General features: G+C 48.2%; 1 long non-coding RNA gene across 1 annotated transcript; it reads left to right on the top strand.

Annotated features, from left to right (window-relative positions):
- The first annotated feature begins 509 nt into the window (after positions 1-509).
- On the top strand, positions 510-12,683 carry LOC140707604 (uncharacterized). The gene is made up of 2 exons (XR_012087757.2): positions 510-1,602; positions 9,462-12,683. It is a non-coding gene; the product is annotated as an uncharacterized LOC140707604 (long non-coding RNA).
- The last annotated feature ends 693 nt before the right edge of the window (positions 12,684-13,376 follow it).

Below are 13,376 nucleotides of genomic sequence, written 5' to 3'. Positions count from 1 at the left end.
GGGAAAACACGATACAACCCTCCCCGAAGAAGAGAGAGTATCTATTGAACAAACAATTGCTGCAGGCAGGGTCCTCCTCTTTGTGACGGTGCCGTGTATGCCTGTGTGTGTGTGCGTGTGTGTTCCCCCCCAGAAGTCCTGAGATGCGAAAAGCAGGGAAGAAGGAAAGGCAGCCGCCCGAGCGAGGGAGCGAGCGATGCCGAAGATCCCTCTCTCTCTCTCTCTCTCTCGGCGAGTCCTCCTCTCCGGCGCCGTTCCTGGAGAGCGGGAGGGAGGAAGCGGGCGAGGCAAGGGATGGCCGCGCCGCGCCGAGCCCTGCCTGCCTGCCCGCCAGCCGCTCGCCCGGGAGGAAGAGCCAGACTTACGTGGCCGGGCTTCTCTCTCCCTCCCTCCCTCCCTCCCTCCCGTCGCCCGCCCGCCCGCCCGCCTGCTCGCTCTGCGCCGTCTGCCTCGCGGCTGCAGCGGCCGCGACTGCCCAGCAGGAGGAGGAGGAGGAGGAGGAGCGGCGGCGGCGGCACTCCTGGCACTCCTCGCGGAGTTCCGCTGCAAAAGGCCGGCGGCCGCCGCCGCCACCGCAGAGCACACTCAGGCTCCAACACTTTGGGGGGGGAAGGGAAGGAGAGCGAGGGCGGGGGAGAGTCAAAGCCCGCCCCGAGCTCAGCCACCGCCTCCTTCGCCTCCTCATTGAACCAAAGGAGCGTCAATCACGCCGGCCGCGAGCCAACCCTCTCTCTCCCTCTCCCCCCCTCCTCCCGCCTCCCTAGCCGCTCACTCCAGGGGAAACAAGCGGGGCGTGTGTGTGGGGGGGTGACATAGCCTTCCGCAGCGCAAAGGGGGCTGGGCGAGGGATCGGCGCCTCCTGGAATCCCGCCCGCCCCCCTCCGTCGCGCCTCCTGGGCCGCCTGGCGCGCGCTCTTCCGCGGACTCCCTGCGCGCGCCCACGGGGGCTGGAGGCTGGCGCTCCCGCGGGCGAGCCTTTTGGCCGCCTCGGGCGTTCAGACGGTCTTCTACGGCTCCTTTCGCCGGCTGCGGGTGAACCTTGCAAGGAGAAAAGCCTGCTTCCTCTTCCTCCTTGGCATGCAAAGGCTTTTTCGTGGGAATCAGATCTGAAGGGCTCAGTATCTATCTATCTATCTATCTATCTATCTATCTATCTATCTATCTATCTATCTATCTATCTATCTATCTATCTAGCGTATCTGTTGGATTTAAATGATCCTAAATAAATAGTGTAACCGATGAGGACTTGGCACTGCTCCGCGTGAATGCTGGGGAAGGTGGAGGAAGGCAGCAGGAAAAGAGGAAGAACAGACACAGGTGGAGTGACCCTCTAAACAAGGAAGCCACCAGCTTGAGTCTGCAAGAGCTGAGCAGGGCTGTTGAAGAGGGGACATTTTGGAGATTGCTCGTTCGTAGGGTGGCCATGAGTTGAGAGGTGACTTGGTGGCCCGTAACAACAGACCGTGATGAGATCGCGTTTGCAAGCTGTCGCGGGTCCTGGAAGTAATCATCAGTGCACTGAACTCTGCTTGAAATGGCGTCCTTGGAGCGGTGGAACTGCTGCATTCTGCACTAGATGCAGGATCCGTATCACCTTCAAAGGTGATTGCTGCTAGCACAACACGTTACAACCATCAAGGCGGCATTGTATTCCCAATGCGTGGGGTATTAGGGCCACATTGTTGCTATTTAAGGGGTGATCAGACTTTGCAGACAAACCAGAGCTGGCCAAAAGCACTCTGTGAGGCCGAGGCCATTTGCGCCTTTGGCGACCGCGACGAAGCCCAACCTGTGCACTTTGATCCTATGCAGAACCGTTTCTAGAAAACATGGTTCATCTGGGGTCACCTGGGGCTGCTCATTGCCAGGAACGATGGGTTTCCATTTGCCTGCTCAGACCAGCTTTCTCCTTGCCCCCACACTCTTCTGAGTCCATCAGGACTCAGACATGCTGTCGTTTCCTGAGAGGAGCATAACAAGAACTCAGCACCCTTTCTATTCAGCCGCCTGGCCCTATCCTCTTGTTGGCAGCAAGACAGCTTCCTATGATTTGCTGGACACATTTGGGGCTTTTGCTTTTGTGGGGAAATGAGGGAGGGAAGGAAGTACACTGACAATCTGTTGATACAAGTAACATGTCATCATAGTATGGTAGAGCACCATAGACTGGGGGTGGGTGGGATCTGTCTTTGTAGATGATGCCATTTCCGTGGGGTGAGGAGGGGTTCACTTGGGAAAGGTTGGTGAGAAAGAACCACTGGGTGCCATTTGTACTGAAGTAGGGAGTGAGGAACCGGTGCTGTGACTTGTGAGCCTTCTTGCACAAGCACTGCCAATGGCACTATAGCTCTCTCTCTCTCTCTCTCTCTCTCTCTCTCTCTCTCTCTCTATCTATCTATCTATCTATCTATCTATCTATCTATCTATCTATCTATCTATCTGTTACATACAGCACTGATGTTACCTGTCTGTCATGGGTTTGGAGGGAAAGTTCCATCCTATGGGGAGTGGAAGGCGGGACATCAGGAGGAGGGGCTGTACTGTATATATATATGTGAAGCGTGTGTGGAGAAGTTTAGACGCTGGGATGTGACGAAGCAGCAGCTGGGAAGAAGAAGCTGGTGTGGGAGTCTGTGTGTCAGACAGGGTACTACTGTGTGTCAGAGTACCAACCTGATAGGTTCAGGTGTCTGTTGGTTAGCCAGAACTGATAGGTTCAGGGTCTGTGCTTCAAGCAGAGTGTTCTGTGTGAACCAAACTGTGTGTCTGTATGAATGAGAATAAGCCACGTTACTATATCTTATTCACCTGATCAATTTATTTTCCCTGTGTGTTGTTTTAAATAAACCTTATTCTTTTATTGGTTAAAAATCCATCCCTGGTCTGTGTGACTTCTTATAGGGAATGGTTGGTGGCAGCTTAGTTAACGTGTGGCAGATCCCAGTAGGTCTGGGTTTGTCACATTGATTGGTGTCCAGCGTGTGGGATACGACTGGTCCAGTTGTCCAGCGGTCCAGCAAAGCCTTGGCAAGTGTGCCCAGAGCAAGGGGGGTCTAGTCAGGGACAATCTGAGAGCGCGTAGGTAATCTTCTAGGTGTACCTCACGGGGGGGGGTGCACTAGTAGAAGAACGTGTAACCTCAGATTGGGGGCTAGATTAGGGAGCTCTGAGGCAACCTGTTTTTGGCGGGAAAAAAGCTGAGGCAAAATTGTAAAGTAGAAGTGATTTAGCCTGCCTGCTGAGAGGCCCAGCAGAGGGGGGTAGACTCTAACTCGCAACTGTTGCAAGTAGTGCTGAAGGACAGCAGCAATCTATAGGGAAAGCTGGTTCTGAGGCAAAAGAAAAAAAAAGTGGTCGCTTTATTTTGAGGCTTGACTTTTGAAAGCAGCCTGTTCTGGGGGGGAGTATGCCCTTGACTCGAAGCCAAATGGCAGAAATGGGTGAAGTGAAAGACCCCCAGGTAGACCAAGGTTCTGAGGATGAATTTGGCTCAGTGCAGGGTGACAGCACGGGAGAACAAAACCCAGAACTCAGAAAAATACTCCTAGCCCAACAGCATGAACTGAGGGTGAGGGAAATGGAGGAAAGGGAAAGAGAGAAACAACGGCAATTTGAATTAGAGAGAGAGAGAGAGAGAATGGAGAGGGAGGAAAGATTGGAGAGAGAGAGAATGGCGTTTGAATTAAGAAAATTGGAACTGATGAACCAGAACAATAATAACAATAGGGATTCTGAGGGAGGCCAATTGTCTAAGGCTGACCTGAAGAAATTCCCTGTGTACCACAAGGGAGATTGTCCTGAGGTGTTCTTTTCCTTAGTGGAAAGAGCGTTTGTGGACTTCTCAGTGAGGGAAACTGAGAAGATGACCATCATGCGATCTTTAATCAGTGGTAGCCTGGCTGAGGTTTATTCAGAGATGCCACAGGAACTGATGAGAGATTTTGCAGAGTTTAAAAAACTGGTGTTTGCAAGACATGGGATAAATGCGGAACAGCTGAGGCAAAGATTCAGGTCCCTCACAAAGAAACCAGAGCAGACTTTTACCCAAGTGGGGGCTCAATTGGTGAGGCTGCTAGAGAAATGGCTATCTCAGGAGGGGACAGAGACCTTTCAGCAGCTCAAAGACTTGATAGCGCTGGAACAGTTCTATTCAGTCCTGCATGGGGAACTGAAATTCCAGGTGAGGGAAAGGAAACCGAAATCTGTGGCAGAAGCAGCCGAGATCGCAGATTTTATTTACCAGATAAGAAAGCCCTTAGGTGAGGAGAAATCTGTAGGAAAACCCAAAGAAACCTACAGCAAGTACTCTCAGGGACCAGGGAAAAGCCAGCAAGGGGGAGGGGCCCATGGTGAAGGGAAGCCCTCAGACATGAAACCAAGACCTCAGATTTTGGAGGGAAAACCAAAACAGGATGAGAAAGACTCAAAATATAGCAGAAAATGCTATTTCTGTCAGGGAAAGGGCCATCTAATCTCAGAGTGTGAGAAATTAAAGCAGCTAAAAGGAATTGTGCCTCAGGATTTGAGTGGAACCAAGCCAAAAGCTGTGTTCTGTGTCCAGAAAGAGCAAGGCTCATTGTCACTGAGGGAGCCTGTTGCCATGGCTACTCAATCTGGAACAGCTACATCTGCTGATCAGGCTGAGGAAAATGGTCCTCTTGTAGAGGTCGGGCGCTGCCTGCTGGTGAGAACAGATTCTCAGTTGTTTGAGACAGCAGGGGTGGACGTAGGAATACTTGACCGTCAGTATCGGGGGCTGCGGGACACTTGTTCTCAGGTGACCCTGTGCCATCCAGATATTATTCCTAGGGAATATGTGATCCCAAATGAGAGCATAAAGGTGGCAGGGATTGAGGGGCAGGTGATCTCACTGCCAATAGCGGAGGTACCTGTGAACTTTCAAGGCTGGAGGGGAGTTTGGCGGCTAGCGATTTCATCGACTCTGCCAGCTGCCGTGCTCGTGGGAAATGACCTGGCTGAACATGTGAAACGGGTGCTAGTGATTACACGCTCACAAGCCACCACGGGGACAGTTCAGGGGGGTAATGATGAGCCAGAGACGGAAGCAGAGGGGAGTTCAGAAGCTGTGGTGGAAACCTTAACCACAGACAGCAGATTTGGACAAGAGCAAAAGGCAGACGCCACTCTCCAAAAGTGTTTTGAACAGGTGACTGACGCCCAGCTAACACCTGAAACCCCAGTGAGATTTCTAGAGAAAAAGGGGATTCTGTATAGAGAGACCCTGAGGAATACCTCAAAAGGGGGAGATGGGATCAGAAGTCAGCTAGTGGTGCCTGAAAAGTATCGCCCCATGATCTTACAAAGGGGGCACTCTGACATGTTTGCTGCGCACTTAGGGGTGAACAAAACACAGCAGAGAATCACACAGAATTTTTACTGGCCTGACATAGGGAAGCAGATCAGGGAGTTCTGTAAACAATGTGATGTGTGTCAAAGGCAGGGGAATAACCGCGACAGGACCAAAGCAAAGTTGTGCCCTTTGCCTGTGATTGACACTCCGTTCAAATGCATAGGGGTGGATATTGTGGGACCTTTGCCCAAGGCCACAAAGAGGGGGAACAGGTTCATTCTCACAATTGTGGACCATGCCACGAGGTACCCTGAAGCCATACCCTTGACTAACATTGAAACTAACACAGTGGCAGATGCCTTGGTGGGGTATATGTCCAGGATGGGATTTGCCTCAGAAATAATCACAGATTTGGGCGCATCGTTCACATCAAAGCTCATGAAACGCTTATGGCAAATCTGTGGAATTAAGCACAAGGAAACCACTGCCTATCATCCTGAAAGTAATGGGTTAACTGAGAAGTTCAATGGGACTCTAATGCGCATGATTAGGGCTTACTTGGCAGAGAATCCAACCAATTGGGACCAGAAGCTGCAATCCCTTTTGTTTGCTTATCGATCAGTGCCACAAGCCAGTACCGGGTTCAGTCCATTTGAACTTTTATTTGGGAGAAGGGTGAAAGGGCCCCTTGATTTGATCAAACAAAATTGGGAGCAGATCACCCAGGATGACCCACAAGACGTTGTGACATACATAGACACCTTGATGAATGACCTAAAGAGAAACCTAGAACTGGCAGCAGAAAACCTGCAAGCTCAAAAGGTCAGAAAGAAAGCCTGGTGTGTCCAGAGAGCCGGGGAGAGGCGCTTTGACCCAGGGGAGGAAGTGCTTTGGCCTAGGCTCTGCAAAGAGAACAAACTGCAGCTGGGTAGCCCAGAAATAAAATACTTGGGTCACATGGTAGGGGGAGGAGTGATAAAACCCCTGGAGGCCAAAATAGAAGCTGTTCGTGATTGGCCCAGACCCAACACCAAGAAAAAAGTCAAATCATTTCTTGGGTTGGTGGGCTACTACAGAAAGTTCATCCCGAGGTTTAGCGAGATTGCGGCTCCGCTGACCGATCTGACGAGGAAGAAGGCTGATGACCGCATCCCGTGGACCAGCGACTGTGAGGAGGCGTTCCAGAGGTTGAAGCAGGCGCTCATCAATTATCCAGTGCTGCGTGCTCCAGACTTCGATCGGGAGTTCATCATCTACACCGATGCGTCTAACAGCGGGGTAGGAGCAGTTCTGTGCCAGGAGGATGAGAATGGTGACCAGCATCCAGTGTCCTACCTGAGTAGGAAACTTCAAAAAGGTGAGAGACATTTGGCAACCGTGGAGAAGGAGTGTTTGGCCATAGTCTACGCGATCCAGAAGGCCAAGCCTTACATCTGAGGAAGACATTTTGTTCTGTGCACTGACCATTCACCACTGCAATGGTTAAAGACAATGAAAACCCACAATAGCAAACTTATGAGGTGGGCTTTAAACCTACAGGACTATGACTTTGAAGTGAAGGTGGTCAGAGAGTCAGGGAACTGTGTTGCTGACGCCTTGTCAAGAAGACCTGAAGAATGAAGACGGCGAAAGAAACATGGACTATGTATATATATTGATGACAAAAAGTTAAATGTACCTGTTTTTTGAACTTGGTTTGTATGAATAAAGGTAAATTGATGTAATGTATATGGTAAATGTTTAAATGCCTAATTGCTATGGTTAACTTAGAATGTAAGTATAAGTAAGTATGATATGGTATGTATAACTGTTGTTGTGTGTTTTATCCAGGTTGTTTTTTGGGAAAAAGCACCTTAGCTTTCCCCCTACAAAACAACTTATAAAGAGGGGAGGTGTTACATACAGCACTGATGTTACCTGTCTGTCATGGGTTTGGAGGGAAAGTTCCATCCTATGGGGAGTGGAAGGCGGGACATCAGGAGGAGGGGCTGTACTGTATATATATATGTGAAGCGTGTGTGGAGAAGTTTAGACGCTGGGATGTGACGAAGCAGCAGCTGGGAAGAAGAAGCTGGTGTGGGAGTCTGTGTGTCAGACAGGGTACTACTGTGTGTCAGAGTACCAACCTGATAGGTTCAGGTGTCTGTTGGTTAGCCAGAACTGATAGGTTCAGGGTCTGTGCTTCAAGTAGAGTGTTCTGTGTGAACCAAACTGTGTGTCTGTATGAATGAGAATAAGCCACGTTACTATATCTTATTCACCTGATCAATTTATTTTCCCTGTGTGTTGTTTTAAATAAACCTTATTCTTTTATTGGTTAAAAATCCATCCCTGGTCTGTGTGACTTCTTATAGGGAATGGTTGGTGGCAGCTTAGTTAACGTGTGGCAGATCCCAGTAGGTCTGGGTTTGTCACACTATCTATCTATCTATCTATCTATCTATCTATCTATCTATCTATCTATCTATCTATCTATCTATCTATCTATCTATCTATCTATCTATCTATCTATCTATCTATCTATCTATCTATCTATCTATCTATCTATCTATCTATCTTGGAAATGTGGACTTCTTACTCATCTCTGCATTTATTCGGAGGTGATGCTTTAGTTCCCCATTCCACAGGTGAGGAGGATGTTAAAAACCCTGAACATTACAACTGAAGTGAGTTGTGGACTGGCTTTAACCCTAAACTGGCCATACTTATGGGTGGGCAACCTCCTTCCCAAATGGCGGGGTGGGTGTCCCCATTTCTTGATTCCCCCCAGCCATCCAAGCTCTTGAATAAAAACATGCCTGAGATTGCAAATCATCAGTTTGCAAAACATCTAATTTTTTTTCATTGTGTACATCGCTTTGTTGACCTCAGGAGCTGCTGTGTCCATTGGTTCAGTACAAGGTTTGGAAAAGTTGTGGGGTTGGGTTTTGTTTGGGGCTTTTGTTTAAGGGGACTGAAACTACCAGACACTTTCCCCAATGGGTTATATGAGGACATAGGTTCTGGGAGGCACAATCCAAAAAGCAAATTCTGCTTCAATGCAAATCATTCACCCAATGTAATGATAGCATTAAAAGTTGAAAACACTTTCCATATTCTCTCATTTCTATTTTATTAACATTGGCTCTGCTCCTTCACTTTGAATAGCAGCAGCCTCTCCCTCTCCCTCTCTCTATTTGAGGATGGTTTTTTTATGCCATGGAAGTCTCTACCTGAATTATCTCTGCATGTGCAACTGTGTGACACCAGTATTTAAAAAAGAAGAAGTGGAATCCTGGCATAAACCAGCAAGAAAACAAACAGAGTGAATAGCCAAGAAAAATCTTTATAATGTGCATTGTTTGAAAGCCTATTTATTATTGCTTCTTTGTGGAAAAATGTGACCAAGACACCAGGACAAATGAAAACTGGATGCGTGGCAAAATGAATCTTTGATTAGTTTTACAAAGTGTAAAAGCAATTTTCTTCCAAGTAGAAAGCGTAGATTAGAATTCTTTTGAAAACTCAGTAGAGCTCCACGGTTGATAAAAAAAAAAGGTTGATAAGTTTCATAGTGGCAAGGCTGATGGACCTTCACAAATTCCAAAACGTATTTGGCTTAGGCAGGTCTCACTGAGCTTCTAGGAAATCAATTTTTAATTTAAAAAGTCTTCATTTTCTTTTAAAAAAGTTAAATTCAATCAAAATACTCGAGGGTATTTGAGACCATGCTCAGTTTTTTTTTAATGCTATTAAAAATAGTAATCTTTGGGGGCAAAGTTGATAGTTTGCTTTATATAATTTTAAAGTCTTGATCAACCCAAAGCGATTTCCTTAATGAGACATGCAGCCTGCTGTTGGCTGTATAACTTCAACACAAGGACAACATCACATTGATAAAAGTCCATGTGTGTGGTTCATGATGTGTGGATGGATGAGAAAAGGTAACCAAACAGACTGGAAAAAAAATGATGTCTACTGTAAGGGAAAAAAAGGTGAAGGAATTACCTTGATCTGGGTTGCTTTTCTCTTTCTTTCTTTCTTTCTTTCTTTCTTTCTTTCTTTCTTTCTTTCTTTCTTTCTTTCTTTCTTTCTTTCTTTCTTTCTTTCTTTCTTTCTTTCTTTCTTTCTTTCTTTCTTTCTTTCTAATTTGCTTATTTGTTTCCGCTAGGACTCCTCCTGCGCCTCTAAAAAAGTGAGGTGAGGAAAAGATGCCGAACAAGCGAAGCTTTCCATCTCCGTGTTAAGGATCCATGAACAACTGGCTGCCACACAGCTGTTAAAAGTACTGTACGGCAGGCCTGACCGTGTTCGCTGCCTTGATTCCCTATGAAGCCCATGCGGTTGCCATATAGACTGAAATCCCAATGAATTAAACTCGGCGTGGCGTCTTTCAGCAATCCTATGGCGTAGTGATTACAGCCTGGACAAGGACTGGTGCAAAAAGCTCTGGCAGCCGTAAAGCTTCTTGGATGACCATGGGCCAATCAGACTCATTCGCCCTTCGTGCGTCCTGACCTACCTCACAGGGTCTGTTGTGGTTATAAAAGAGGAGGAAGAGTCATACAGTCTTGAGCTCCAGGAGTGGGTGGGTGCCCCAGTCCACAAGCCACAGTCCTGTACTACACAGGAGGAGTACTATCTCTGTGGCCTGTACCCAGGCTGGGCAGCTGGCCCACAAATCCAAGCAAGGCTTGTCTTACAGCCTTGTGTTGCAGGAGGAGCTCTCAGAAGGCCTGGGTGGGTGGCATGTCATACGTTCTGGAGTTGGGACCGGCCTGTATATAAGGCCTGCTTCCATGCGACTTCAGTTATGTGGGGCTGAGTAAGCGGCAGGTCTCAGCCTCGCTCCTGCACTGCCAGGGCCACCTTAGGTGGACCCTGGGCAAGAGTTGCCAGGAAGGGCTTTTCCAAGCAGACTTGGCCATTGGCACGAGTTGTTGTTTTTAGCTAGCCTTCCCTGGGATATCACATTAGCGATATGCACCATGCCATGTTTGTCTTGTCATGTGTGTGCAGAGGAAGTTCGCCGCACTTAAATTGATTACAACTTGGTGTGTAGGCAATTGAAGCAGGGCTCTAATACTGGTAGGGTGGAAGTTGAGACGGAAACTGGAAGAGCAGCAACCTAATAGTAACTTTAGGCGACTGCAGGGATAGCCTTTAGTGTAGTTTTCAGCAACAAGATGCTGCTAAGACAGGAGCCCCAAAGAACAGAGTGGTCTCACACAATGGCGGCTCCATAGATGTGCCAGTAAATTGGGCACAAGTGCGTGGGTTCTATGATTTCCTTTAAGAGGGTGTGTGTGTGTGCGCGCGTGTGTGTGTGTGCGTGTGTGTGTGTGTGTGTGTGAATGTTCCCGAAAGAAAAGAATGGCAAGCGACTACTGGGTGCCTCGTGCACTGTGCCTTGGACACCCTGGAAAAAATGGCCATAAGTTAAGAACTTAAGGACTGGATGCCACCTGGCTAGTTAAATCCAACGCGGTTGACCGTCTGTGTATGCAACCATCTCTGGCAGGAGGGGTTATCCAAACAAATAGGTGGATCCTCTTTGCAGTATAAAATGGGGATCAGGAACATCCCTTGTTTCCATCTGGACTGCAGATGGGCATTTGCAGCACCAGCTATTGCTGCAGGCAACATGTGGAAACGACGGCCGAAAGCCAGTTGCTGCCCACAAGTCAAGAAGAGACATGGAACCAATGGGGTTTTCATGTGTGGATTTAACATCCAGCAGGGGGTTCAATGGGTGTAGTCTAGTGGGATTAGGACTTAGATTATGGAATACACCTGGGCAATGGCCTCGAGGTACAGCGGGCAAACTCAGTGTGGCAAAGGAATATTATAATTGGGTGGGAAAAATCACTTTCATGAAGGATCACTCCTAGAATCTCACAGCCACCCTGACCATGGTAGCTGTGGGGCTCTGAGAGCCGTCATCTAAAAAAAGAGTTACCTAACTTTTCTCCTGCCTGGATCTCAGCTTCTTCTGAAGGTGACATCATGGAATATGTTGAAGGGAGCTGGGAATTAAATTGTCAAAAGAATTTCGGTGCCAAATAGGAAGCTATTTATTTTCAACATGAGCATGTGTGGTAAATATCGGGGGGGGGAGAGTGGTAGAAAAGGAAAAGAAAGAAAGAGGTCTCGTAATGAATGTTCTGCTGCCAGAATGATGCAACAGTGAATTAAAAAGAGAAGAAGGAAGGAAGGAAGGAAGGAAGGAAGGAAGGAAGGAAGGAAGGAAGGAAGGAAGGAAGGAAGGAAGGAAGGAAGGAAGGAAGGAAGGAAGGAAGGAAGGAAGGAAGGAAGGAAGAAGTGTAGCAAAAAAAAAAAAAACCCTGTCTGAATAGCAAACTCTGGGCTCTGAAGCCTGCCAGAGAGTGACATGGGCTGACGTCCAAAACGAGTCAGTTCCAGAACTGCAAAGACTCCAAGAAGAATCTGCTGCCAGCTTGAGGGTTTTAACTGGAGGACCTGACAGCAACAGCGAACGAGCAGAAAAGACCACCGATCAAAATAGCCAGAGAACTGATTGGCTCGGTCAGCAGAGCGTCCGGCCATATCCGGCTTTATGGAGCCCAGCCCCTGGACAGAGTGGCATTTCCTGACAGCAGGCGGCCCTTTGGTGTGTTCAGGTTCCATGCCAACCGCTGAGAAAGAGAGCCAGACCCCACCAGTTCCCCCACCCCGGAAGACGAGACCTCCTGGACAGGACCCAGGGAATTTGGAGGGAGATTTGAAAGGCCTCAGGATTGCAGAACCTGGGGCTACTTTGGCGGGCGCAGGGGGGGGAAGGGCGGGAGATAGTAGAGGCGGAGTTAGGGGATATAAAGAGGGGTGGGAAGGAGAGTTACCAAGAGGCTGGGAGTGGATCTGGGCAGAAGATCCATGGACTGGAAAGATGGAGAAACTGCAGGTCCCCAAGCTGATGCATGGAGGCAGCATGAGTTAAACCCTAAGCCATCCTATTGGGGTGAACGAGAAACTAAGGAGTGGAGGAGGAAGTTGAGAGAGGAAAGAGAGAGAGAGTTGAAGGGGAATGAAGGGAGAAGTTAGAATGGAGAATTTGGGAGAGCCAACAGAGGGAATTCCTGGAGTCCCGTGGGAGATGGGGGACCCCCCCCCCCCAGGGAGTGTGACTGGGTGGACGTTCCAAAGGAAGACACAATCCCCCTAATGGAAGGAGAGGAGGGACTACTACTGAATGCTGACACTCCACCGGAGTGGCCCGGACCCTGGAATAGGCAGGGTAAAAACCCTTTCAAAGTAAATGTTTGGAACCCCCCCCCCTTCAGACCCGTTGTTGAAAGAGGAGAACGTTTGGAATGCTTTTGTTGACACTGGACTGTTGTTGAATACCCCAATAAATGTTAACCCCGTTTCTAAACCGAGGAGAGTGGGTGCGTTCTTTGACAAAGTGTTGGAGCAAAATTCTGAACCCTCGCATGCCACCACAGACTGTTGTGTTCTGCAGATATTGCCCTATATAGTTCCTAGGGGGTACCCAGAAGAGAGATTTCTCTTTCAAAGCAGCCTGTCCAGGGGGTGATTTACTGGTGCAAGACATGCATAGTTACTAGGTTTAGAAGATGGAGCCGTGTGAGTCTGTGCTAGCAAGTTAGGTGAAAAAAAATTAACAAAAAATAAGACAAAAACATTGGGGGTTCTTAAAGACTCACTGCTATATTTTAATATGAGCTTTCATGGACAAGTTCTGAAGACGTGGACTTGTTCATAAAAGGACACATTAAAATATACAAGTTAGTCTTAAAGGGACCACAGCATTTTTCTCTTAATTTTTTCTAAATTTTTGTTGTTTTTGCTTGACATCCTAGTTGTCACAGGGAAGTCAAGCTTCCTCCCTCCAGCCCCTGTGACATGTTGGTTCTTTAACCCAGAAGGGGCTATTTCGCTTCTTCTTTACATGCGTTCGTTGAGCTCGTGGGAGCTGCATGAAAACTGGTCACTCAGGCATCCCAAGCGCCTGTTGACATCTTTCAGAGGTTGGCATTGCTGGACCGTAAAGCCTACTCTCAGTATAAGCCAGAATCCTGTTGCTGAATGATGCTTGCCTTACGGA

This window comes from Pogona vitticeps, chromosome 1, assembly GCF_051106095.1.
Source record: "Pogona vitticeps strain Pit_001003342236 chromosome 1, PviZW2.1, whole genome shotgun sequence".
Classification (NCBI taxonomy): domain Eukaryota; kingdom Metazoa; phylum Chordata; class Lepidosauria; order Squamata; family Agamidae; genus Pogona; species Pogona vitticeps.
Note: the sequence above shows the minus strand (reverse complement) of the source record. Positions and strands in the feature narration are given on the sequence as shown.